Raw genomic sequence first — 27,579 nt, 5'->3', positions numbered from 1 at the left:
CCCACCAGGGTACATAGGATTACCCAAATTCTGAGAGATAGAGAGTACACAGTGGAAGAATTGGGTATTATGAACCCGAAATGTCTGTTTCTGTTTACAGCTTATCACATAGAGCACAACACAGAGAACGTGGTACATATTAGAAGTGGACAAAAATGGAGTGAAACAGGAAGAAATACAGAAGACAAATTAATACAGAAAATTGTATTTTATTTATTATAGAGTCGAAAACAGCTTAAAGAACTTACACAGTTTATAGATGAGTTGAAAATAACCATCGATATCTTGACCATAACAGATATAATTTCACTCAATAGAATTATCTATTTTACCCGCTGGTTTCAAGTAAACTCAACATAACTTACTGTAAAATGCACGTGAAATGTTGTCGAAACTCCATAGTGTGTAAAATTCGAGTTCGTTTACAAATGATCATAACAGATATTCGGTTAACATGAATGAAAACTTCCTAAAGTGCGAAAAAAAATACCACAAGGATAATATCGATAATTCCTGATAATAACGATAATTCTTGATAATATCGATAGTTCCTATCGATAAGTTCCTGATAATATCGAGTTTCTGATAATATAGATAGTTTCTGATAATATCGACAGTTCCTGATAATATAGATAGTACCTGAAATATTAATGAAGCGATTTTTAATTTTTGAGATGATGCAGGCGAGATGGCGCCATCTTCGATAGGGCCACGTCGATTGGTTGTTGGTCGTCGTACAGAGATGGCGCTTCCAAAATAATACAGGCTGATCCAATTGCACATCCCAGTGTAAACATCCAGAGAAATAATCGATCCAGAATCATAGCTACAAACTGCCAGTCCCCCTCGACCTATCAGAAAATATCAGATACGAAAAGAACACAGTCATCAACTGACAATATTAAATATCCTGCAAACATCACAATTTGGATAGATATGTCAGCTTCAGTTACAAGAACGACTTTATGTCTGGAATCTGAAAGGAGATTTTATTTGAAAATTCCATACTGATACGTTTTATTACCCCTGGTGTATACTTCCCAAAGCTGTTATTTACTCGAAGTGGCTATAACTGTAATATTAAGAGTATTCAACATTTAACTCTTGATACAAACATGGTTATACATCGTTTCTAGGCAATAATAATCGGGTTGTGCGCTTTCTTATATGGTGGTGTTTCTGAGCAGCAGTGTTGAGATGTGTTTCTAAGCAACAAAGATATTTTAGTGTGTCTTAGCAACGGTGCCATGGTAGTGTCTCTAAATAACATCAGTAGTGTGATGAAGTTGCTAGGTAACAGTATTCTAGGGCTGTTACAGTCAACAGTGTTCGATTTTTAAATTTCGTGACACCATCAAACACCAAACGGTTAACAATAGTTCCAGATGTAAAAACTTTACCTTCATCATTAATAAGTTCTTCCTCTTTGTTATTGATTTTATAAATATAAAATTATTGATTTCACTTAGCTTTCTAGAGTGATTGTTGCACGAGACAGTGGACTGTATAAAATACATCGATAAGTACACTAATGTTATGAGTAAGGTGGTTATATGAATGGTAACACAAGGGTTAAAACATGCTAATTACGATAGTATTACAGCTGATGGGGTTATATGAAAGGTATCATAAGTCTACGGCATTCTAATCACACTAACCTTATGAAGGTTACGTTAAAGGTTTTAATCCATATATTTTGAGGCTCACCTCTGAATACCTATCTTGATTATCCATATGTTGGGCAACAAAACGTACGTTTAAAACAGCCTTCTCAAGTTGAGGACATAACTTTCTCACAACGCCTCCCTCAATGTCTTCTCCAGCGGCCGTGTAACTTGTCTCGTGGAAGGTGCATTCGTGCTCTTGAAACCCGGGTTTCCTAGCAGGGTCGAGATTCCGATCATGAGCTGCTCCAAACCCTCTGTCCTCGTGTTTTGAAGTGGGTTCTGTTTCTTCTTCGTTCTGCTTGGGTCTCTTCATTCTCAAGACCTTGGGAAGGATTTCTAAAAACACGGTGCGGACCCATGGGGCCATGTGATGAGTGGAAGGAGAACGGAAGTTCACGTTCAGGACGGTGATGGTGACAAACACAGAAAAGGACACAAGCATCATAGTAAACAGTAGGTACTTGCCAAGGAGTGGAACCGCCAAAGATGTTGGTGGTATGATTTCTGAAAGCAAAAGGAAAACACACCTAAGGATAACACGATGGATATACTTAAAGACACCTTTTCTCCGCTTTCCGAGGGCAAATAGAACACTACAACTGATAGAAAGGAGATCGCAACGCAAGGTATGATAAGGTTCACCGTGTAGAAGAGTGTCTTGCGACGTAAAGTAATATTGAAAGTGATATCCGGATACGGTTCATCACAACAACTGTAGAACTTCTCTTTACGTCTCGCTGGAACTCCCATGACGTCCCACTCGACACTCAAGTAGAAATCACTCAGGTCAATTCCAACAGCAATATCTGAATCATCCGTGTCCTCTGATTGATGTTTGTGTTTCAGATCCACCTGAGTTCAAACAGAAAGAAGGAAACAGTCCAAACTCTCCATATAGTATCATTTTATAAATATCACACAACATTTACTGTCGTAAAATAAATTAGTTCTTTAAAATCTATCGTACACCCAGTGTCCGTCAAAACTGAGTAACTACCATCAGTACATCAACACATCTGTTATAACTAACTGTATAAACAACATCAGTACACCAACACATCTGTTATAACTGACTGTATAAACAACATCAGTACACCAACACATCTGTTATGACTGACTGTATAAACAACATCAGTACACCAACACATCTGTTATAACTGACTGTCTATCCATCATCAGTACACCAACACATCTGTTATGATTGACTGTCTATCCATCATCAGTACAATAGCACATCTATTACAAGTGACTGTTTCACCATTATCAGTACACCAGCACATCTGTTATAAGTGACTGTTTCACCATTATCAGTACACCAGCACATCTGTTATAACTGAGTGTATAACCATCATGAGTACACCATCATCACTTACGCTCTCTAACACATCTGCCAACACATTGTTATGACTGACTGTCTAACCATCATCAGTACAATAGCACATCTGTTATAAGTGACTGTTTCACCATTATCAGTACACCAGCACATCTGTTATAAGTGACTGTTTCACCATTATCAGTACACCAGCACATCTGTTATAACTGAGTGTATAACCATCATGAGTACACCAGCACATCTGTTATAAGTGACTCTCTAACCATCATCACTACGCCAACACATCTGTTATGACTGACTGTCTAACCATCATCAGTACAATAGCACATCTGTTATAAGTGACTGTTTCACCATTATCAGTACACCAACACATCTGTTATAAATGAGTGTATAACCATCATCAGTACACCAACACATCTGTTAATAATGTTTAACAATTATCAGTACACTAACACATCTGTTATAACTTACTGTGTAACCATCATATGTCCACGATCCAAACTTCATGAAGCAGGTTTGTTCATCGAATGGAAAGTACTGGACATTCATCTCGCAGGAACTCTTGTATATTGCTGGCGGACGCCAGATGACCAAACCGTTAGAATGAAGGGTGGCTTTCGTCATAATGGTAACTTCATAATTTCCGTCAGCGCTATTTCAGAAAAGAAATACGTTTGTCAGGTTATTCATAAAGAGAAAATATTAAAAGGTTAACCAATGGTATTTAATAGAGACAAAAATTAGTGGCTCACTTGTTATACAAGACAATATCCGGCAGCCATATTTGTTCAGCTGGAACATGCAGCTTGGAAACTCCGCCATATTCTTCAGGGTCCCACCTGAGCTTGTAGTCTATCCATTCCTAAAAAGACAAGACAAAATACGATTGTAGATAATATCACCTCTGATTTTGGTCTGTCTATATCTAGCAGACCAGTGTAAACATGAATTAAGACTGTATATAATACCACCTCAGACTGTAGTCTGTCCATACCAAAAGAGACCAGTATAAATATGATTTAAAATTGTATACAATACTACCTCAGACTGTAGTCTGTCCATATCTAACAGACCAGTGTAAATATGATTTAAAATTGTATACAATACTACCTCAGACTGTAGTCTGTCCATATCTAACGAGACCAGAGAAACATGATATAAGATTGCATATAATACCACCTCAGGTTACAGAAGTGAAGAGGCTGACCAGAGCACTATAAGATATTCACCAGGGACTAGGCTACTGTTCCAGTTTTATCTACTACAAAAATACCTACGAGAGACTAGGCTATTTTCCCACTTTTATCTACTACAAAGATATTCCCAACGGACTAGGCTACTTTTGTACTTTTATTTGAGATGGGTGCTGTAAAAGTATCCACCAGACAGTAGGCTAGTTTCGTAGTTTTGTCTACATTTCTAATCATAGTCACATTAACATCGATTATAACCTAAGATGTTTATTGTAACATTAAGCTGTAACAAAATTAAACGTTTACTGACTTACGATTTCAGTCTAGAAACATACGTGTTTGTTACAGAAGACTTCCAGTCACTTAGCCAATGAGAACCACCACCTCAAAGGGAAAATAGATTCAACTTTATGAAACCTATAAACTAATTAATAACTGGAACCTAAAACAATATAATTATAAAAAAATATATAATTTTGTATAAAAGTTCAGTAGAAAGTTACTTAGGACAATAACTAACAGTATTAGTCCAAATAATAAAAAACATAGAAACCCAGTATTAAGATTTGTTATTGACTAATAATACTATAAGTTTGAAGTAATAAACTACTGTTTAATTACTTAATGTTAAACTTCCCATTTATTTCATTAAGTGCTTCATAACTTAACTTCGTTACATATACTTTATAATCATTAATTTCTTTAAGTTAAAATACGTTTAGAATCTCTAAACGTTCAATTATCCTTTAACAAATGAAAATCACGCATGCGCATTGCACCTGTTGACATTGTTTTGTTTTTCTTTTAACCAAATATAGATTACAGGTAGTGCGTTTTTTAATTTGGTGACAAATGCTTACGATATTTGTATCCAAGTGCAGACTACACATTAGCGTTAATGCTGTATTACATTGTTATATAGATATTACGTTACCGATATTGTTGTATGTTATCTAGGTGTAGGTTCTACACTGTTGTTACTGTCGAGTGATTCAGTGACAAACCACCGATAATCAGATCTAATTATTTTAGTTATATATTGTACACAGATTGTGAAATACAGAAGGTATAAAACTTAGCTGAGAATATCTTAGTTAGCACTCACAGACCATGTGACTTCTATGTTAACTAGAATACTATATGTATTAATTAATATATCATGTTCACCACACTATGCGACTTCTATGTTAACTAAATACTATATGTATTAATTAATATATCATGTTCACCACACTATATGACTTATATGTTAACTAGAATACTATATGTATTAATTAATATATCATGTTCACCACACTATGCGACTTCTATGTTAACTAAATACTATATGTATTAATTAATATATCATGTTCACCACACTATGCGACTTCTATGTTAACTAAATACTATATGTATTAATTAATATATCATGTTCACCACACCATGCGACTTCTATGTTAACTAGAATACTATATGTATTAATTAGTGTGTCATATTCACCACACTATATGACTTCTATGTTAACTAGAGACTTATGTGTATTAATTAGTGTGTCATGTCTGGCATGTTCACCACACTATGTGACTTTATGGTAACTAGAAATTGGCATGTGTATTAATTGGTACATTGTGCTTGGCATGTTCATCTCACTATGTAACTTAATGTTAACTAGAAACTGACATGTGTATTGGTACATTGTGCTTGGCATGTTCACCACACCATGTGACTTTACGTTAACTAGAAACTGATGTGTATTAATTGTACATCATTATGCCTGGCATGTTCACCACACCATGTGACTATGTTAACTAAAACTGACATGTGTATTAATTGGTACATTGTGCATGGCATGTTCACCACACCATGTGACTTTATGTTAACTAGAAACTGACATGTGTATTAATTGTACATCATTATGCCTTGCATGTTCACCACACCATGTGACTTTATGTTAACTAGAAACTGACACGTGTATTAATTGTTACATTGTGCTTTGCATGTTCACAGTTGTCACGAACACTTCTCATTTCATGTATTGAGACTTGTTTAAACACTTTCCACGTAACTATTTTGTATGTTCACTTCTTTGATGAAAATATTATAGTAAATAAACTGAAAGCCATCAACACTCCAGTTTGTTATCAACCCAATGACTCAGGAATAACCGCTATGTTTGATAATTATATGGTTAACCTCTTCAATTTATAATCAACGTTTAGAAATAAGAACCATCGGCTTTTATCGGCTTCAGAACAAACAACTCGGGAGAGTGACCGACTGTACGAGTTATCCAGAATGTATCAGTTACGAAAGTAGATGTATTAAATAGTTCAGAGATTTCTTCCTCGGCGAACATTCAAAATAGAGTACATTCTGCACGTCGTTTTTCTCTACCTTATATTTAAGAAATGTCTCGATACCCCAAGAAACATTAGATAGAAATATGACAGTCCTTGTAATTTTTCTCTGTTGTTTTCACACAAGCATGCATGAAATAGAGAGAAATTTTTGTCTTTTCAGAATTTACACGAGCTAACATAATATATCTGCTCTTTACTGCGAGGTTCAAAGACATCTCATGATTCACGGGAACCTCAGAGAACTGATCAAACCCGTGTTATCGCAAGGGAAGTCCGCACCTAAAACAAGCCCAGTTAGGGCAACCGTAGCACCAGTACGAATGTCATGTTTGGTATAACGAATAATTGAGTTCGACACTTCTGTGATCCCAATGAGACGAGAAAGACCAGCGCTGATGCTGGATTCGGGTTAAGCGATCCAGTGAACCAAATCCTAGGCTTCCCTTCACTCCTGATTGTCCTTATAGATATGTTTCGAGCTCCAATTTCTTGGGGATTACGCCATATAAATAAGGACACCTCCCGGACCGCCCCAAATCCGCCTGCCAAATTGGGCCTTGTTAACTTCAGGACTGTGTGAGAACAAACTAATTGACAAACGTACAACGTGAATAAATTACTACATTTAACATCGCTGACACAACTACATATTTGTAAGTTCTGCGCTATAAATAAAAGTACTTAAATATACGTTCTGCGAAACAAACGTTGTAATTGTAACTAAAAATATCATCAAATGAGGTCATTAAATGTGGCCACAGGTGTCCCCTCGGTGTGGAACGCGGTGGAGAAAGTCCTGTACTTTCAGTTTATCTCTCCTGGGATCTAAACATCCAGAAGCGTGTTTGCCGTGAAGGTGAGAAAAGGATCCTGCTGGTTGAGGGGCCCAACTCAAACACACAACTATGGCCAGGAATTCCTGTAGACGAGTGGCATTGGGGTGTCCCCTCGGCTGGTCCACTTGGACTAGAGTCAACCAAGTTCTACAGTGTTGGACATTCTCAGTGTGTGTTGTGGGTATTGTGTCTGATGCTGGTGTTTGGGTACAGTGCTCACGAAACCCTGGCATTGCTGCAGTGTCCTTATTTGGCATTGTAGTGCGTCCCCTCGTTGGGCTCCATGGTTAATGAAGTCAGTTGGCACCGAAATGTTTTTTCTTTATTATGGATCCACCAAATCAAAATAAAAAAAATATTGATAAAACAACCAGAGGGAAACAACCACATCTTGAAGATTCAGAACAGCAATCTTCAACCCGTTTAACACTTGTATCACTTCTGATATTACATTCTTTATCAGACAAATCTTCCGAGCAAATGTCTTCCCTCTTTATTCAGAAGGGACAAGAGGGGATTGCTGGCTCTCGTAAGTCGGTCAAAAACTACGTTATGGGGACATATTGAGGGAAACAATTATTCCAAAACACAGTGAACTCCTCTTGCATTCAAACACCATTGGGGATATAACCATTGAAGTTATTCCCCACGCTACTTTTGGGATATAACCATTGAAGTTACTCCCTATGCTACTTTGGGAATATAACCATTGAAGTTACTCCCCACGCTACTTTGGGGATATAACCATTGAAGTTACTCTCCACGCTACTTTGGGGATATAACCATTGAAGTTACTCCCCACGCTACTTTGGGGATATAACCATTGAAGTTACTCCCCACGCTACTTTGGGGATATAACCATTGAAGTTACTCCCCACGCTACTTTGAATTCATTATGAGAAATTATTGTTGAAAGGAATTTGAAGAACATCCTCGAGTCAGAGATCGTCGCTGGTTTCTCCGCCCAAGGAGTTTCTGCAGCGAGGTGTATCTTCACTCACGAAGACAGAATTATTCTACTGGACAATGTCCTGTTGCTTGGCGCCATGTTATTGTCTTCCCTTTCTCTAAGCCTGGAAAGGATCCCAAGATTCCTTCAGACTATCGCCCAATTGGTTTTATAAGCTGTCTCTGTAAGATCTTAGAGATGATAGTGATTGCTCGAATCAAACAACCTCCTCTCGACCACCCAGTATGGGTTCCGACGACTACCATGGACCACCTTAAACCCTCAATCAGGGAGGCCTTTCTCAAGTTACAACATTTTGTTTCTGTATTTTTAACATTGACAAAGCTTATGATACTATGCAAGAGTATTGCTTCCCGCAAGACCATTCACATGGATTGTGTGGCCATTTTTATTTAGCATTCTTAATGGACAGGCGATTCCAAGTTCGTGTGGGTTCGACATATCCCCGTTCTTTTTCACGGGAACTTAGAGTCCCTCAAAGCTGTGTTCTGAGTGTCACACTTTTCAATATAAAATTAATGCTATCACTGAACAACTCCCTCTCACTGTTGCAAACGGATTCTCTGTCAATGACTTTCACATCTCATGTCAGTCATCGAACACGAATTACATTAAGCGGCAGCTACAGACTGTCCTCAATCGTTTACTGAAGTGGACTACAACAAACGGTTTTACCTTTTCTACCTCTAAATCCGTTTGCTGTGGTCCACTTCTGTTGCTAATAATGTATTCACCCTAATTCCGAGCTCCGTCTTGGTGGAGTTGCATTTCCTGTGGTCCCTGAAGCAAAGTTCTTGAGGCTTATATTTAACCGTAAACTGACTTTCATTCCACATATCAAGCAGCTATGTGTCAAGTGTACAAGGGCACTAAAATCCTCCATATCCTCTCTTCCACCTCTTGGGGAGCAGATCGATGTTCTATGCTAAAGATCTATCGTGCCCTCTTTCCATCGAAACTGGTCTATGGCTCTTCCAAGACCTCGGCCTTGAAGATGTTTTACTCTGTTCATCATCAGGAGCCCAGAGTTTACACACTGAGTCTCATGAACCCCCTCTACACCTTCACCATTTCTAACTGTCTTTACTGTCAAAACATCGACCCTGGAGTTGTGTTTTCCTTCCTCGATGGGCCATGCATTTTCAGAACAGGAAATCTGTCATTGTTTCTTTTGGCCTTCGTATCCAGGCACAGTTGAATGAATTGGATCTATGCTTGGATGAACTGCTGTATCCACTGGTCACCCCATTCCTCCATGGCTTATACCCATTCACAAATTTGACCTTTTTTGTCATCTGAAGAAGGCAGATACTCCCGATTGGAAGTACCGTCTACAATTTGCCGGACATCTTTCGAACCATCCATTCCCATTTTACAGATAGTTCTAAATCAGGTGACTCCGTGGGCTCTGTCATGGTTTACTGTAGTTTAGAGGTTGTACACAGAATCCCCTCTACAGCTTCTGTGTTTACTGTTGAACTGTACGCCATTTCTCTTGCCATGGATCACATAGAAGCTAAGCAGTACTCAAACTGCACTATTTATACTGACTCACTTAGTCCTCTACTGGCCCTGGAATCGCTTCACATCAGTTCACACCCTATTCTCGCCGATATTCAAAACCGACTGGCCCATTTCTCTTTAACATCTACTTCTGTCCAGTTTTTCTGGATACCAGGCCACGTTGATATAAGTCTGTCTGCTCAGGTGCTATCACTGCCGTGCCTGTTCCATACATGGACTAAAGTCCTGTGTTCAAGGCTCAGCTCTGTGCCAGGTGGCAGTCGACTTGAAGTGACCAATGCGATAACAAGTTTATCCAGATCGAACCTTCTGATGCTATTTGACCACCTTGCTTCCGTAAGAATCGGAAGGAAGAAGTTGTCCTGGCTGGGCTACACATTGGTCATAGTTTTTTTAACTCATTGTTTACTTTCATATGGGACTGAAGCACCAGTGTGAGGTCTGTGTGACACTCAAGACACACTAGCCCACATTCTACTGTCGCACCGTCGTAATGACCGTTAGCTGCAGCACCCATTTTAGATACACTTTTACCATGACTTCACCCTCGACATTGGACAGTGTCATCGGCGGTGGTGACACTGTCCACCTCAGCTATATTTAAAACGTTTTAAGGGCCATTGGTATTTTTAACCCTATTTAAGTTTTCATCAGCTGTTTAAAGTGCATTTACTTTTACACTGATTCTTTTTTACATCTTATAACGATTTTAACTTCATTCTATTCTTTTTACCGTTTGTTTAGCGCAGATATACCACTTGCTAAACAACCAGACAAGCAGTCCACAGGTATGTTAACCTCCCAACTGTACGTTCTTCCACAGGTATGGTTAAATATGCATGTGTGTGTGTTTTTCTTATAGCAAAGCCACATCGGACTATCTGCTGAGCCAACCGAGAGGAATCGAACCCTGATTTTAGCGTCGTAAATCCATAAATACGTATGAATTGTAGGTTAACTGTACATTATGTCATTGATATTGTTACATATTTAATTGTAAGTCGTCCCCTCAAGATGGTTAAATATCTATTAACTGACTCCAGCAACTATTTTAACTCTGTGGTATCTTTAGCTGTCTTTAATCAGCTGCAGTACCAAATTGGTCGACACTTTTCGTGATGGATTGGTTTATCTAATGAAAGAGTTCTCTTTTCCTCACAAATCGTTTGTTCCTAAAGTAAACTGTGGTCATGAATAGAAAGCAGTGAGATAACAAGTTTCAGTGACTTGAAGATATTTTAACGACACGTGTTTGTGAACAGATATATTTTAAACTTACAAATTAAAATTGTTAATTTCTTCCACACAATCTTGTATTTTACGTAAACTCACCTGTTCCACCCACACGTTCGTTGTCATTATCTGGCTCTTGAGGCTCTGTGGAGAAATAAAAGTTAATCAGACACAGTCAATAAGTAAAAACAACTTAGTTGTCAGAAAAACTGGCCAGACATAGTTGATAAGTAAAAAACACATTCAACTCCTACAAAACTGTAAAAGTGTTATAAATAAAACAATTTATGTGTCACAGTAACTCGCCAGACTCGACTAAAAATCACTTAGTTATCAGAGTAACTGATTTTAAGTAATACAATTCATCCAAAATAACGTTTACTGATTGCGGATCATAATATTAGACGTAAGTATTTAGTTTGTGGCTTCCTGAGGACAATTAGTAACAAAACACCTTGGTAGGACAGTGAGTAACAAAGCTCCTCGGTGGGACAGTGAATAACAAAGCTCCTTGGTTGGACAATTGGTAAAAAAGCTTCTTGGTGGAACAGTGAGTAACAAAGCTCCACGGTAGGACAGTGAGTAACAAAGCTCCTTGGTTGGACAATTGGTAACAAAGCTTCTTGGTGTAACAGTGAGTAACAAAGCTCCTCGGTTGGACAATTGGTAACAAAGCTCCTTGGTTGAACAATTGGTAACAAAGCTTCTTGGTGTAACAGTGAGTAACAAAGCTCCTCGGTGGGACAGTGAATAACAAAGCACTTTGGTTGAACAATTGGTAACAAAGCTTCTTGGTGTAACAGTGAGTAACAAAGCTCCTCGGTGGGACAGTGAATAACAAAGCTCCTTGGTTGGTTTTGGGTTTAAGTTGTTGTAAAAGTAAGGCTTCAAAATAAACCAATATAAAGGAACGCCTTTATACCTATATTAATATAATAAAATAAATAAAATTATATATTCAAACATCTAATACCGCCCTCTACATTTCGACACACAGTTACACAACCCCTTTCAAACATGTGGTCAGCTTCCGGTCAGTTACTTCTTTCTTTGTGAACCTGACGATGACAGAAGAAGGTCGAAACGTTGTTCGCTCTTCTATGTAAAATATTTTCTCAACCCAAACGAGCCGTTTTTGCATATAAAAAGGTAGATCAGTTTCCAGTTACAAGTAGATACAATACTTCACTGAAGTCTGTAGAAATACTTTTTTGTGTGGGAGGAAACGGTCCCTCTACCTGTGGTCCGTCTACCACATCTTATTTCAACTGTAACGGAAACACATAACATGTTTGAACTATTGTTCATTGTTTGCTCTTGTCAGAAGTCAAACACAAGTATAACGTCTTTCAAATGATTATGTTTTTCAGTTGTTTCGTGAACCCCCAAAGTAGTTCACTCCCCAGAGACTTCGAGGGACTAAATGGAAACATCCTAAATGATTTATTGTGTCACAACTTCAGTTGCTAGAACGCACGTAAATAAACGAATTACTTTAATAATAGTAGACTTTACAACAAACAAAATGACATGAAATACCTACCCAATAGAAATGTAATGTTTAGTAACAAATGGTCACTATCAGCAAACTCATAGAAAACTCACAACCATTAACCACGTTTCTGTATCGTGCTCATGTAGCACGATAGCGAAAACTTGTAATACGCTTAACGTTGGTGTTGCTGAGCGGTGTATCTGATTACAGAAGGTAGGTGGTTAAAAATCAGTATTAACCCTATATTCCCTTTCTCTTGTTATACAAGCGTACAAAAACAGTTATGTGCATTAACTCAGAGGAAATCTGGCGGTTGTTATAAGTTAAATAAGTCGTTCTCCTTAACTTTATGGAAAATTACATTCCTTTTGACTTTTTCTTGATAAACGAGTAGCCCAAGAGTTAGTGGAGGGTTAACCGCCTTACCTATGATCTATCACTTCTAAATTAAGAACAGATAGCGCAACTATCTTTGAAATTTAATAAGCAAACAAATCCTGATTCTGAACGTTATAAGCTTTCAATGACGTCACAGGAAGGAACCCAATAAGTATCAGTCAGAAAATTCCAGGAGCAAAATCTTCAATGTCTTGTTTTATCAGAGTTTTTATCCCCATGATATAAATCTTCATTAGTGAAAAACAGAGTAAATAAAAGTGTTTACTATAGAAAGCTGATATCCATTGGTATCAATTACTTTTTTATTGCTTTCTTCTTTTGTGTCTGAATAAGGTTATAAACGTTCTGACGTCAGAACTCAAATATATATATTTCTATTGCCATGAACACTTTTATTTCCCTCTCTCTACAGATCAATAGACTTTGGATCTGTGTACCCCTCAAAGTCCATCTCTTACAAATAAGTAATGAAATGTTGGATCTGTGTACCCCTCAAAGTCCATCTCTTACAAATAAGTAATTAAATGTTTAAATATCTCTTTTTGTTCGTTATTGTGTATCTTATAAATAGCTCGATAAGTTATTATCTTATAATAAACGTGGTAGTTAGAGTTAAATAAATATGGATACAGTTTCGGTTTGAATTTCACGCAAAGTTATGCGAGGGCCATCGCCGCTGATCGTCGCTAATTTAGCAGTGACAGGATAGATGTAAGGCACTTAGTCAACACAACCCATCGCCAACTCTTAGAAAAGTATTTTAATAACGAACAGTAGGATTGATCGTAACGTTATAACGCCCTCACATTTGAAAAGACGGGCATGTCCGATGGCAGGAATTCGAGTCCGAGACACGAAGGGTGAGAGTCGAGGGTCCTAATCACTATGTCACGTCAGGCTTAGGGGTACAGAAAAGTTTTTAAAAAACAAACCAAATTATTTCGTCATAGCAGTTTACTAATCTTTAGACACAGTCGGCGCAGATACCCTAGCTGCTTTGTGCCACAAAACACCAAATCAACCAACCAACAAACAGTAGTTACCTAATGTACCAGTATTTTACAACTGCAGGTATCTAACCCCAAATCTTACTTTTACAGATTGTTAAAATCCACTAGCAAGCCCCCAGGGAGTATTTATTTATCAATGTACAAAGTATTAGAAATTTCAAAGCTATATGAAAAAAATACACATTTTTAAAACGTTTATTTACAACTGTCTGAAACTTTATATTATTTACGAACTCGTGGGAGGTAAGGCAGTCCAAATTATGTTTGTTAACTAACCCCTTTTTGTCTTTATTTAAGATAATACTGAGTAAGGAAAAAATTACAGGTCGAATGTAATTTGTTCACCATGCTTTTAACCTATTTGCCTACTTAACGTACTTTGTACGTTCGTCTACGTGAAAGGAAGATGGGTAAAGACAAAAGGGTTGTGGTATGTAGTAACTAAAGATGAAAAATAGACATATCATTAACACATCCTGTGCAGTTTGAATAGGATATGGTAAGGTTATATCAAGTAGAGTAAGTGGTCAGCCACATTTCGGTATCAGAACCTCAATTTTTAGGGTTGTAAGTCCGTGAACATACCGCTACCCTACCCTAACACGAACACAAGTAAAATAAATGATTTTCCGACAGCCCACTTCTCACAGACTCATCGACAAACCTGAAGGATTAGAACGCTAGAAACCGGTTTTCGATACCAGCGGTAGGCGCATCCCATTATTGTAGCTTTGCACTAAACAACAAACAGAACGAATGAGTTTCGAAAGAACGATATTTCATACTTCGATCAAGAACTATAATAACGAAATGGTACGTGAACTTACGAGATTTAGTAAGACTGGAATCTGAAGTTCTTCCGTTTCTATTTCAGTACACGATTACCCCCCGCGGCACATCAGAATGTCTGCGGACTTACACCGCTAAAACCAGGGGTTCGATAACTATGGCGGGCAGAATACAGATAATCTACTGTGTAGCTTTCTGCTTAATTCTAAGCAAGAATAACAATTGAGTGCCCGTGGTAAGTCTACGGATTTACAACGCTAAAATCAGGGATTCGATTACCCTCGGTGGACTCAGCAGATAACCCGATGTGGCTTTGCTATAAGAAAACACACACACATACACACATACAATAGTACACAATTATTTTTAAACGTTCCCTACAACTCGGGCCCCGGCATGGCCAGGTGGTTAAGGCACTCAACTCGCAATCCGAGGGTAGCGGGTTCGAATCCCCGTCACACCAAACATGCTCGCCTTTTCAGCCGGGGGAGGGGCGTTATAGTGTGACGATCAATTCCACTATTAGTTGGTAAAAGAGTAACTCAAGAGTTGACGGTGGGTGGTGATGACTAGCTGCCTTCCCTCTAGTCTTACACTGCTAAATTAGGGACGGCTAGCACAGATAGCCCTCGAGTAGCTTTGTGCGAAATTCAAAACAAACCAAACCCTATAAAAGGTTGCTACACAAAACGCTTTTTATCTTAAATCTCCAAATGGGAGAGAAATTTAAGCGAAATTCTCTATTTTTACGGAGGGAAATTGCAAACTTAAATGATTTCCAACAGAAATGACAACTTTTGAAAAGTCAGTGAAAGCTTACAAATTCACAGATGAAAATATTTGAAATAAAAATAACAACTAGTGACGATAAAAATGAAATGTTGAAATTCATGTAGCAGCAAAACATTTATTTGTCTTGACCAGATGAGCACGTGATGAGTGGGGTACATGTTGCAGGGTAGTGGGGTATGTGTTACAGGGTATATACACTCATTGAGCTGTTGATTCCGTGATGGAAATGTCTTGATCAAAACTTTTTATAACAATCAAATATACCATGATTTTCCACCACAACAGATGTGGTTCGTTTGTCAGGTGATATTTAGCGCTGAGCATGAAATTGGAAATCTGTGATCTTCCCATCACGTGTATCGAAACAGTAGATAACATATTTACTATCTAGCTGTCAATAATTCTTTAAACATCTCATAACGTAGTTACTATCTAGCTGTCAATAATACTTTAAACATCTCCTAACGTATTCACTATCCAGCTGTCAATAATACTTTAAACATCTCATAACGTATTTATTATCCAGCTGTCAATAACACTTTAAACATCTCATAACGTATTCACTATCCAGCTGTCAATAATACTTTAAACATCTCATAACGTATTTATTATCCAGCTGTCAATAATACTTTAAACATCTCATAACGTATTCACTACCCAGCTGTCAATAATACTTTAAACATCTCATAACGTATTCACTGTCCAGCTGTCAATAATACTTTAAACATCTCCTAACGTATTCACTACCCAGCTGTCAATAATACTTTAAACATCTCATAACGTATTCACTATCCAGCTGTCAATAATACTTTAAACATCTCATGACGTATTCACCATCCAGCTGTCAATAATACTTTAAACACTGGCCACGTATTTAACCTCACACATTAGGCTAACCGCGAATACTCAAACATACGACCAGAGTAAAATGCCGACTGGAAGAATTACGACTGGAGTTAAACCGTTTTGGAGATACACGTTAAAACAGTGAGCTAACTGGAGTAAAGGATATCACAACTTCAGGAAGGCAGCCATTAGTGTTTCCTCTCCATGGTTTTCTGGATAACAGCAGGATCCAAACATACATTCCAGCCCAATACTGGACAAAACTCTCCGTAGCAATGTGAATATTACGGCTACGAAACAGAACCCTCCTACTCGAATGAGGTCATAATGAAGCAGAGGATATCTCCTGTTACTACTCACAACCTTCCACAACACATGGAAATCAACAGAATCTTCATGAACAATAAACTGAAATTGTGGTAATAACTTCAACCACAGTTTCATGTAGCTCCCATAGGTTTCTGTACCCTTGGGTTTCGACTGAAACCGATGTCTACATTCAATGAAAAGTCTGTTAAACGTGTGGTTTCAGACATACTTTGCAGAATCTTGTTATAATAAGAATTGTGGTGTTAAGAACCAGTACTTTAACATGCAAGAGATACATGAAACTGGTTGAGTCGGAACTTTCTTTTCAAGGAAACCTGTTCTGGTTTTATCTTTCACGTTGTCTAATCATACTTTAAGTTCAATATGCACCAACCTTCCGAGGTTGTCCACAGCCACGAAATTAAACACTTTCAGTTTCCAGATGGTCCACTTCCATAACGTTAAACACTCTACGTTCCCAGATGGTCCACTTCCATGAAGAACACTGAAGGCTACTTCGTTTATAATTTTGTGCCCTTTGAAAATCTCTCAATTGTAATATCTTTGTTTGGAAAGAACTGTGATGTATCCTTACAGCCATCATGTCTTCCGTGGCAGCATTACACTGTCTAATGACTGGATATTCGCTGGAAATCCAGTATACAGTTGCTAAACGTGCCACTCAGGACAGCACTGTTTGTATGTACTGTATTAACATTTTGTAATTGGTGTACGTGAAATGCTTTTCCTGTCAAGTAGAATGTAGTTTCGTTTCTAAAACAAGAAATCGTGTTAATCCATTACAGATTTTACAGTGTTGTCATGATGGATTTTCAGTTTATTTTTACTTCTTATCTTAGTGTAGGGCTTACCAATGGTGACATCACTTGTACAGGATGCAAGTTTTTCTTACTGAACAAATAACTGCTTTCAGACTACACGTCACATCTTCCTGCACAACTGACTTGTTGGTTTTATGTCTCTAATCTTGAACTGCCAACCACAGTGAAATCAACTGGTTCACCCAGCAACTCTTCTCTAACTACTCTTTACCAACGAATAATGGGATTGAACATAACATCATGATGTCCCTTGTTGAAAGAGCGACAATGTGAGGCGCTAGGTTTCGACCTCACTATCAGACGTCTCTGCACAGCTGAATTAGAGTGGATGAACTTGTAAGGTAGCGTTGCTAACGGAACGCATAAATATCCGTTTCAAAGAAACTGTCTCCAGGGGTATTGGATTCCGAACTTTTCCACGCTGTCTTCCAGACGTTAGTTTAAAATCAAGCCTAAATGGCACTAAACAGTATTTTAAGTTACATAATTTGACCATACTTGAAATATCTCCAAACATATTTCGCATATCATTGTAGATTTATAGTGTGGGCAAGTAAGTACAATATAAAAAAATATTTCATGAAAATACCACACTCTTAACATTTAACAAAAAATGTGGTCTTGTCGTCAGCCTCAACATGTTTCATTTAATGATGTACTTAAGCCTAAATCCCTGCCATTCTCGCACTCTGTTGAGTAACGTAATTAAGTTTAAAATCATTGTTGAACATAGTGCCAAATTAACAGGGTTTTAGGCTTAACTAAGTTAGTAAACAAAGTAATTAAGCCTAAAGCCTTACTAATTTGGAACTTTGTTTAATAACATAATTATGCCCTTTAGTCTTTCTTTAATAATACAGTCAACGTTAACACCATAATAAGTCTATTATTTGTTTAATAATTGTAACCAAGTCTAAACGATACCAATCTGTTCAATAATCTAAGTCGTAAACCGAATTAATGTGATATTTTGTTTAATAACTTAATATGGATTAAAACTCCTATTAATGTAACATTTTGATAAGTAACCTAATAAGAACCCCCCAAAATACAAAGCTTTATTTCATAATGTGATTAGGCCTAAGAACATATCAAATATTAACATTTTTTTATATCTTTCTGCAGTATGACACAAAACACGCATCTCTGCAGTGTACATACATTCTTAGAAAACAACACGTATTAGATCATTAAACGTATTTAAATAGTGACACGAACGTTTTAAAACAATTCCGTTACTTTTACTTATCAGAACAGAAAGGAACCACAAAAAAGACAGATGTTAACCCATTTTAAAAGAAAGTGACGAGTCAGTTAATCAGGTTTTCTATCAAACGACATGGGTAATAAAGGTGTGATTTATTTTATTACTGTTTGGAAAGTCGTCTTTTACTATTTGATAATAACCTAATTAGTGATAATTCGCATTCTGCTTGTTTATGAATTTCACTACAGTTACCAAATTCAAATGGCTGATTGACTACACGGTTTACATTACAACTGAAACACGAAATCAATTATTTACATTCAATGTTCACGTACACATTAAATACAAACTATTTACAGAGAAACTTAGTCATGAACATAGATTACGTAAAAACTGAACGTGGATTTGAATATCAAATAGCAAAAGATCGCCATATGAAATCAGAAAACACGAGTTTCATTCTACGTGTTTCTTATTCTCATATAACGGAAACAAACTACTTGTTCATATCAATCAGTTTGTCATGAAATATATTTATTTTATGTACGTGTGTATTTGAAAGTGTGTATAGATGTTATACACAACTGTGTCTTGAGCTCTCCTTCTTTCCATGAAAAGAAATTATTGTTCAAAGAAATTGAGTTGTTTTCTTGACTTTAAATTATAATGTGATAACAAGCTATCACGTGAACACTAGTCGATGATTTATAGTAACTTTTCCATTAATGAAACATCGAAGTGTTAACGGTTAATGATTTCGCTTGATAAATATAATAAAATAGATATTAAGACCATAATTGATATTTTATGTCACTGGTCTGAAACGCAGTCAAAAATGTTTATTACTAAAGCACAATAAATACCTGAAACCTTATTACCCAACAAATGTATAGTAACAATTCAGGTTATCCACAGTTTACAGGTACATCTATAATTCAGGGGTGTGCAACAGGCGGCCCGCGGGCCACAACCCGGCCCGCCAAGCCATTTAGTGTGGCCCTAGTTGTTGTAATCTAACCATGTGGCCTGATCTGTAATCCAACGCAAATGGAATATTTTTAAAAGCATCGATCCTACGGGATTCCCAGGCTTCGACTCGACAAACTTCTAAAATTATCTTTGCTAGAGAGGAGCAGGCCGAATTCGATTGGTCGGCCTCCTTAGGGCATGAATAGGTGACGTGCACTAGCACTATTGTCTACGACTCAACGTCATGTCCTGAACCTCGCCTTCGCCCGCTGGCGACAATTTTCCCTAACCTCTGCTGTCCGTCATTCATTATTGGTGAAAATTTTATTACCTTTTACAGTTACTACAAGAGATTGAAGGTAAATTGATTATTATTTAGCATATTGTTGTGACTTTACTGAATTTATTAAAATTTTTGCTTTCAGATGCATCTGATTCTATGTACAGTGTGACCTCGTTATTCGCGGGGGTTACGTTCTTTACCCTCCCGCGAATAGCGAAAAACCGCGAATATGGGATGCAGTTTTAAAACGTATATGTATGCGATTATATACTATATGAAATGCTTCCCATAACACTAATGATACTTATACTCATTGATGCAGTAATAATGTAGCAATATTGCATACTGTTATGTATTTCACTAAATTGTACCGTGCGTTACCGGGCTGTGCTTTGCCGTTTGCGTTGTTGGGGAAGCTGAGGCAGTCAGCCAATAGCAGTCAATCTTGTTTGGTGAAGACGACAATTGATAAAACGGCTTGATTGAGTAAATACAACAGAAATCTCCTCGAAAAGCCCTTTCAGTCTCTGTGACCTACAAAACGCAGTTCGCGCATAACCCGCGAATATGCGGGGCCGCGAATGGCGAACCGCGAATAGGCGAGGTCACACTGTATTTTGCTATTCTCAATTAATTTAAGTACCGGAAGGCTATGATCGGGATGCCAATTTAGAAACATGTGTTTCTGTCCATAAGAGGTTCCATGTGTAAATAAATTCTATGTTTTTTCTACTTTGCTATTTTCGTGAGAATAATTTTTGTTTTGATTTCAGGGCTAGTAAAATGCCAGCAGTTAAGAAACGAAAATTGATGATGAGGGAAGGTTATTCAACAGTGAATGGTGCACAAAATATCTTGTTGTCCCACATAATCAAGGTGTTGTCTGCCTCGTCTGTCAAACTACAATTGCAGTCATGAAAGAGTACAATATTAAGCGACATTACGCAACTAAGCACTCCTCCCAGTTTGATGAAATTGTTGGTCAGGCACGAAAGGACAAAATTGAACATTTAAAACATCCATTGAAAAGCAACAAGGTGTTTTTACCACTTTCAAGAAAAATTCAGAACTGGTGACAAAACTGAGTTTTAAGCTTTGTGAATGTATGGCAGAAAAGGGAAAGCCTTTCAGTGATGGAGAATTTATTAAAATTGTTTAACAATATTCACAGAATATGCATGTCCAGAGAAAAATATTTGGTGGAGCAAACTAGCCTTTCCCGCTTTACTGTCTCACGCAGGACAAAAGATCTTTCAGAGGACATCAAAGAAACTTTGAAAGAGAGATTGAATTCGTGTGAAGCTTTCAGTCTGGCTTTGGATGAAAGCACTGATATCAATGACACATCCCAACTTGTCATTTTCATCAGAGCTGTTACTGCAGGCTTTGATGTTTTCGAAGAGTTTTTAGATATGGCAAGCCTTTCCTCCACAACCACAGGACAGGATATTTGTGAACAAGTGCTTAAGGTTGTAGAAAAGTTTGAACTGAATCCTTATAAATTATGTGGTGTTACAACAGATGGTGCTCCTTCCATGACAGGTGGGACAAATGGATTCACCAAGAAATTTCTAACTGCAATTGGAGCACAAGACGTAGTTGTAAGCCATTGCATTATTCACCAAGAGAGCTTGTGCACCAAAGTTCTGGATTTTGCAGAAGTCATGAAAAATGTCGTCCAATGCGTAAATTATATTCGAACACGAGGATTAAATCATCGACAATTTAAAACTTTTTTAGATGAGCTGGACAGTGAGTATTCAGATGTTTTGTACTTCTCTGCTGTACGTTGGCTTAGTAGAGCTGCTACTTTGAAGAGATTCTGGAATCTGCGAGAGGAGATTAAGTTCTTCATAGAGAGCAAACGTCAGAATGTGGACTTCTTGAGCAATGAGAACTGGCTGAATGACTTAGCATTCCTCACAGACATTACACAGCATCTGTCTGATTTAAACTTAAAACTACAAGGGAAAAGTCAACTTGTGAATAAGTTGTTTGAGCATATTTGTGCTTTTGAGAAGAAATTGGAACTTTTCCAGGTTCAGTTGAGAAGAGCCATATTGACCCATTTTACATGTCTTGCAACCAGGAAACTGGAATTTCCTAATCTGGATTGCACCAAATATGGAACCAGTGTACAAAAGCTGCGTGATGAGTTTGCAAACAGATTTCCAGATTTCAGACAAACTGAAATTAGATTGAAATTGTTCGCTCAACCTTTTGATTTGGCAGTGGAAGACAGTCCTGATGATTGCCAAATGGAACTCATTGAACTGCAGGCTGACATGGACACTAAAAGGAAATTCTCTGAAAACAGTTTGCTAGACTTTTACAAACTCTGTGTACGTGAAAAGTTTCCCAATTTGTCCCGTCATGCACAAAGAATTGCCTCCCTTTTTGGTAGCACCTACTGCTGTGAGCAATTTTTCTCCAAAATGAAGCTCATCAAAACCAAATGTAGAAGTCAGCTGACTGATGAACATTTGACCAGTCAGTTAAGAGTGGCAACCACTTCTGTCAAAGCTGATATTGACAAGCTCTGCAAGGACTCTAAATTTCAAGTGTCGCACTAAAATGATCACTCATGCAAAAATATAAAATATTATTGCTTGCATTTTGAGAATTTTTTTTTAACTTATTGTGCATGTACACGAATAAGCTTGTTTTTAAGTGGCCCCGCTTGATTGATGAAGTTGGTTATATGGCCCACCGACGAAAAATGTTGCACACCCCTGATCTATATCATGTCCAGTGTCTTAACTACATGTGTATATGTTATGTGTACACCCTTTATGTTTCCCATAATTTCTTACGCAGCTTCGAGTATACTTTTCTGTCATATGTTTTGAGAGTAGTAAGTAATTATCATTTTCCATTAAACACGTTAAATATATGTAAGAAAATCTGTTTTATATATTGTAAATTAAAATTATGTATCCACCATATCAATATGATAATTAATTAATTAAATGTGGACACTTTAAATATAATGGCAAATATATCATAAAATCAGAAACAAGCGTGCCATCTGGCGGAGCAAGCGTTTAGTAGTAATATTTTTCCTGAGCTATAAATTCGTTTTAGTTTTAGTTTCAGTTCTTGTAACAATATCAGATAATATGATAAACAAGAGAGCTAAGAATTTCTATGTGATCAACACCAGGTGTTGTTTACTGATTTGATTTTGTTTTTCACTGGTTTACATATTTTGGTAACCTTGCCTTCACTTTTAAATATTCGTTACGGGAAATACTAACACCATGCCAACCGTAGAAATCGGACCCAAAATTGTAGTTTTAAAAACTTCAAGTTCATCGCTTAGCCATAAAGAGACATAATTTTTATCATAAAAACACATAAAAATGATATAAGCTGGACCTAAGTATATTTATGTATGTGGTTCGATATCTACTGTCTAAATACTGTAAGAATATCCTAATAGTAGGAATATGATATCTCTGAACGTAAGGTGCCTAACTTATTGGTATTCGTGTATAGCATGGACTGCACGAGACGTGTTAGTCACGGGACTCAAACCTCGACATTTAGTGTTGTAAATCAGTAAACTTACCACTGATCCAAAGAACCTTGAAATATCCAAAGTGTAAAACAATGTCATAATATCATATTTTATCTATTATTCTATAAAGAATTTCATTTGTCTCTCATATATCCATATATTACTATAAGCTGGTTAACACGTTAATTGGTGAAATATATAGAAATTGGTATGGAACAAGTACGTAAGGTAATAATACGATTTCTCAGAACAATTTCCACTACTCTGGTAATGAAATACATTTACTAAACAAAATATTCATTTCTGATTCTTCACAAAGCTACACAATGGTCCACCTGTGCTCTTTCCACTATGGGTATCGAAACGCAATGTTCAGCATTATAAGCTTTCAGCTTTACCGTCGATTCGCCAGGGGTAACAAAAAGCTTTAATAAACAAGTCTTAGAGCCACTTCCGCTAGTAAAACACACATAAACCAACCCTTTCTCAACAAATACGTTAACAAACAACAGTCATTCAAATAACGTTACCTCACATTGCTTACAGAATCGTTTGTTCATGAGAAAGTTCCAAAGTTGTACATACTTTAGTAAAACGTCTTAAATGTTGTTTTTCTTATTCCAGATTACGTCCAATCATGAAAGAGATAGAACGTTTCAGCCAATACAAAAAATCGTTTGATAATCACTAATAGCAGATATTTCAATGTTTGATATGAATTTGATTTGGTATTACACTTGAAACTGCTACAAATATAGTTTCCTCCATTTTTCAAACGTTTATATATGTTGTTTGTAGTTTTTTTCTACGTTTTAATGCATATGGCATAAGATAACGTAACGTAGTTCCCCTTATATATCATTCCTGGGAGATCCATACTCAGTTGAATTTACCTGAACGAAATATATTTAACTTTTCTCTCGTCGAAGAGCAAATTTAAATTCCACGTGCAGACAAGCCAACGCAGCACGCTTTGAAGGCTTAGCAAAATTAAATTTATGTTTATTGTAATATAAAAGTGTGATCATATTACTGTGGTAAATATCATACATGAATGCTTAAAACGTTAAGGCCCATTTTCTACCGAGCACTCTGTCCCGACCAAAAGGAATCGAACCCTGTATGCCCGGCATGGCCAAGCGTGTTAAGGCGTGCGACTCGTAATCTGAGGGTCGCGGGTTCGCATCCCCGTCGCGCCAAACATGCTCGCCCTTTCAGCCGTGGGGGCTTTATAATGTAACGATCAATCCCACTTTTCGTTGGTAAAAGAGTAGCCCAAGAGTTGGCGGTGGGTGGTGATGACAAGCTGCATTCCCTCTAGTCTTACATTGCTAAATTATGGACGGCTAGCCCTCGAGTAGCTTTGTCGAAATTTTAAAAAAAGCAAAAACAATCGAACCCTGTACACTTAACATTGTGCCACAGGGGAGCATAAACCTAGTTAGCATGAAAATCAATAATCATTAATTTCTATATACATGTACAACTGATGACTGATGCGTCAAACAATAATGTATTATATTTCATATAATATATATAAAATATATCGTCTGTCACTGACAGATGGATAACATAATAATATTATTGTAGTTTCTAAGACAAAAACTTTGATTTTTTGTTCTGAAGATAAAAGGATAAGAGAACACAAGTTTGAGATTTGATTTGTTTATCCTATGTTCTAAAGGTAATAGTGCGAAAAGACACAAGTTTGAGATCTGATTTGTTTATTCTATGTTCTAAAGGTAACAGTGTGAGAAGACACAAGTTTGAGATTTGGGAAAAACAGGCTAGACTAGAGGACTATTTTATTTTCCTAACGGAGTGATTGGCCTATAGAATGAGTTGTGTGTGTGTGTTTTCTTATAACAAAGCCACATTGGTCTATCTGTTGAGCCTAGCGAGGGAAATCGAACCCCTAATTTCAGCGTTCTAAATCCGTAGACTTACCGCTGTACTAGCGGGACCCAGAATGAGCTTACCTCGGTGGTAGTCGGAGTGGCCAGAATCTTACAGGTGTTTAAATTAAAGTGAGGACTCTTAAGGACAGCCTTGAAATCGTCTCTTTTATCTTATTTATGCAGTCGTCTCCCGGCGGAACAGCAATCAGATCACGAACCTTTCAAGTCTAAAGCCCGTAGTTCGATTCCCCGTGATGAACACAGAAAATAGCCCATTGTGTCTTTGCTCTATAACAAGCGAATAGTATTTTTTATCACCAAAAAAATGTGTATATATGTGAAAATGTGCAAATGAATCACAATGAAACATTTTGTAAACACGGGGTCTTTTCTAACAATGCAAGTACATTTTTCCTATTTATAAACAAACTGACGACAAATCAATATATCCCAAACAGGGCCTCTACGTATCTCAGAGTTGCACCAGCATTATGTGTGTGTCATGTTGGTACTTCAGTAGTAACACCAAGGGCTTATAACACTAAAATTCGGAGATCGATTTCTGCTGCACTTTGTTGCTCGAGTCAGTCTACGCTGTAACAAAACTTTGATCCTGCATAAAGTATATTCTTGGATCTTAGCTATAACCGAATTTTTTCAAAACATTCAAACTTTCCATTATTCAAACATTCAAACTTTATTTTCCATTATTTATAGAGATATATTTTGCTGCAATATATAGAAATTAAAACAATAAAACATTTGATATAGGTTGCAGCTAAAAGCGGTTTTATTATTAAGTATAATTTAATATTTTTTACCAAATAGCCAAAAAATATTAAGTTTATGCTGGTAATTTTAAATAAAATCCTAACATAGTTTCTGCGACGGCCTTGGTACTGATAAAAAATATTTTAACTAACAATTAACAAATATTCCTATTTTTAGCTCACCAACTCAATTAGCTGCGAGAGTTTGAGACCCATTTTGACGGTAAGCCTATCTGAGTTGTTGCCAACTGGCCGAATTAAAGCATTATAACCATAGATTAGGTCGTTGTAGAGCCGCTTGGTGTCGGAACTGGCTTCTAGAGCAGCAAGATGGAGCCACAAAAGGATTAGTCCTAACTGTATCAACCAGTTTGTCTGTAAATTCTTCATTATACACCAAGAGGAATCTCAGAAGACGGCTTCAAAGGCTAAGCCTAACGTTTTGCTACTTATGGGAAACGACGAGGTAACCTGAAGTGTTATGTAGACCTTTTGAGACGTTTCTGAGATGCTCCTACCCTGTGAAGGACAGCACACTCATAATAACTCCGAGATACCAGTCGATCAATAACCAACACCGAACGTAGAAGCTCACGCTCCCTGCACGGGTTCCATGGTGGTGTAACATATAAAATCCGAGCAAAGCGCCCTCTTAATAAACACATTTAATTATTTATCAATAATAAGTACATAAATAATACTAAAATGTGAATAAAAAGAGCAGGCGATGAATAGCGGACACTTGGTTTCTCTGAAACATAGTTAATAAACTCACTAATAGTTTCTTTAACACCACACGTATGCATAAAGTTAGAAATAACTGGAACTATAATATTGATAGCCTCCTAAGTGATATAAAAACAATAAAATAAGATAAATTTTATTTAGATTTAATCAAGATGGCTTCCTCATATATAAACATTACTCGGTTTAATCAAAATGCTTTTTCTTTCATATCACATAAATATTAAGTGATTTAATTAACAATGCTTATTATATGACTTTTTTAACCAGGTAATTATCAACAATAGTTGTATTACACTGAATGTTACTGTTTCACCAGAAAGGTCCATGTGATCCACGGATAATTCATATTGTTCCTCTATCTTATAAATGAAGATGCTTGGCTACAAAAAAATGAAATTTTAGTTTTTTATCCAGACATAAGAGACTTCATCATTACGACGAAACTCAATCAATCCTACCTCGTTATCGCTGGACAGGAATATGAAGCTAGTTACACTTTATTTAACATCACGTCGATCTAAGCTGACGTCTTCAATCGTGCTCGGTTTCGCACTAATCGAGCGCCCACAGCGTATAAAACACGAAGGATGTGAGCTGTTCAGGCACCT

General features: G+C 37.1%; 1 pseudogene across 1 annotated transcript; it reads right to left on the bottom strand.

Moving 5' to 3' along the window:
* Positions 1-567: 567 nt before the first annotated feature.
* Positions 568-26,847, bottom strand: LOC143238088 (acetylcholine receptor subunit alpha-like 1; annotated as a pseudogene). Its single transcript, XR_013020402.1, has 6 exons — positions 26,408-26,847; positions 11,195-11,239; positions 3,753-3,862; positions 3,472-3,652; positions 1,708-2,519; positions 568-851 (listed from the first exon to the last, which is right to left on the bottom strand). The product of XR_013020402.1 is annotated as an acetylcholine receptor subunit alpha-like 1 (transcript).
* Positions 26,848-27,579: the final 732 nt, after the last annotated feature.

The sequence above is a fragment of the Tachypleus tridentatus genome, chromosome 2 (assembly GCF_004210375.1).
Source record: "Tachypleus tridentatus isolate NWPU-2018 chromosome 2, ASM421037v1, whole genome shotgun sequence".
In the NCBI taxonomy this organism is placed as follows: Eukaryota; Metazoa; Arthropoda; class Merostomata; order Xiphosura; family Limulidae; genus Tachypleus; species Tachypleus tridentatus.
The sequence above is the reverse complement of the archived record's forward strand: the minus strand, read 5'-3'. Positions and strand labels throughout refer to the sequence as shown.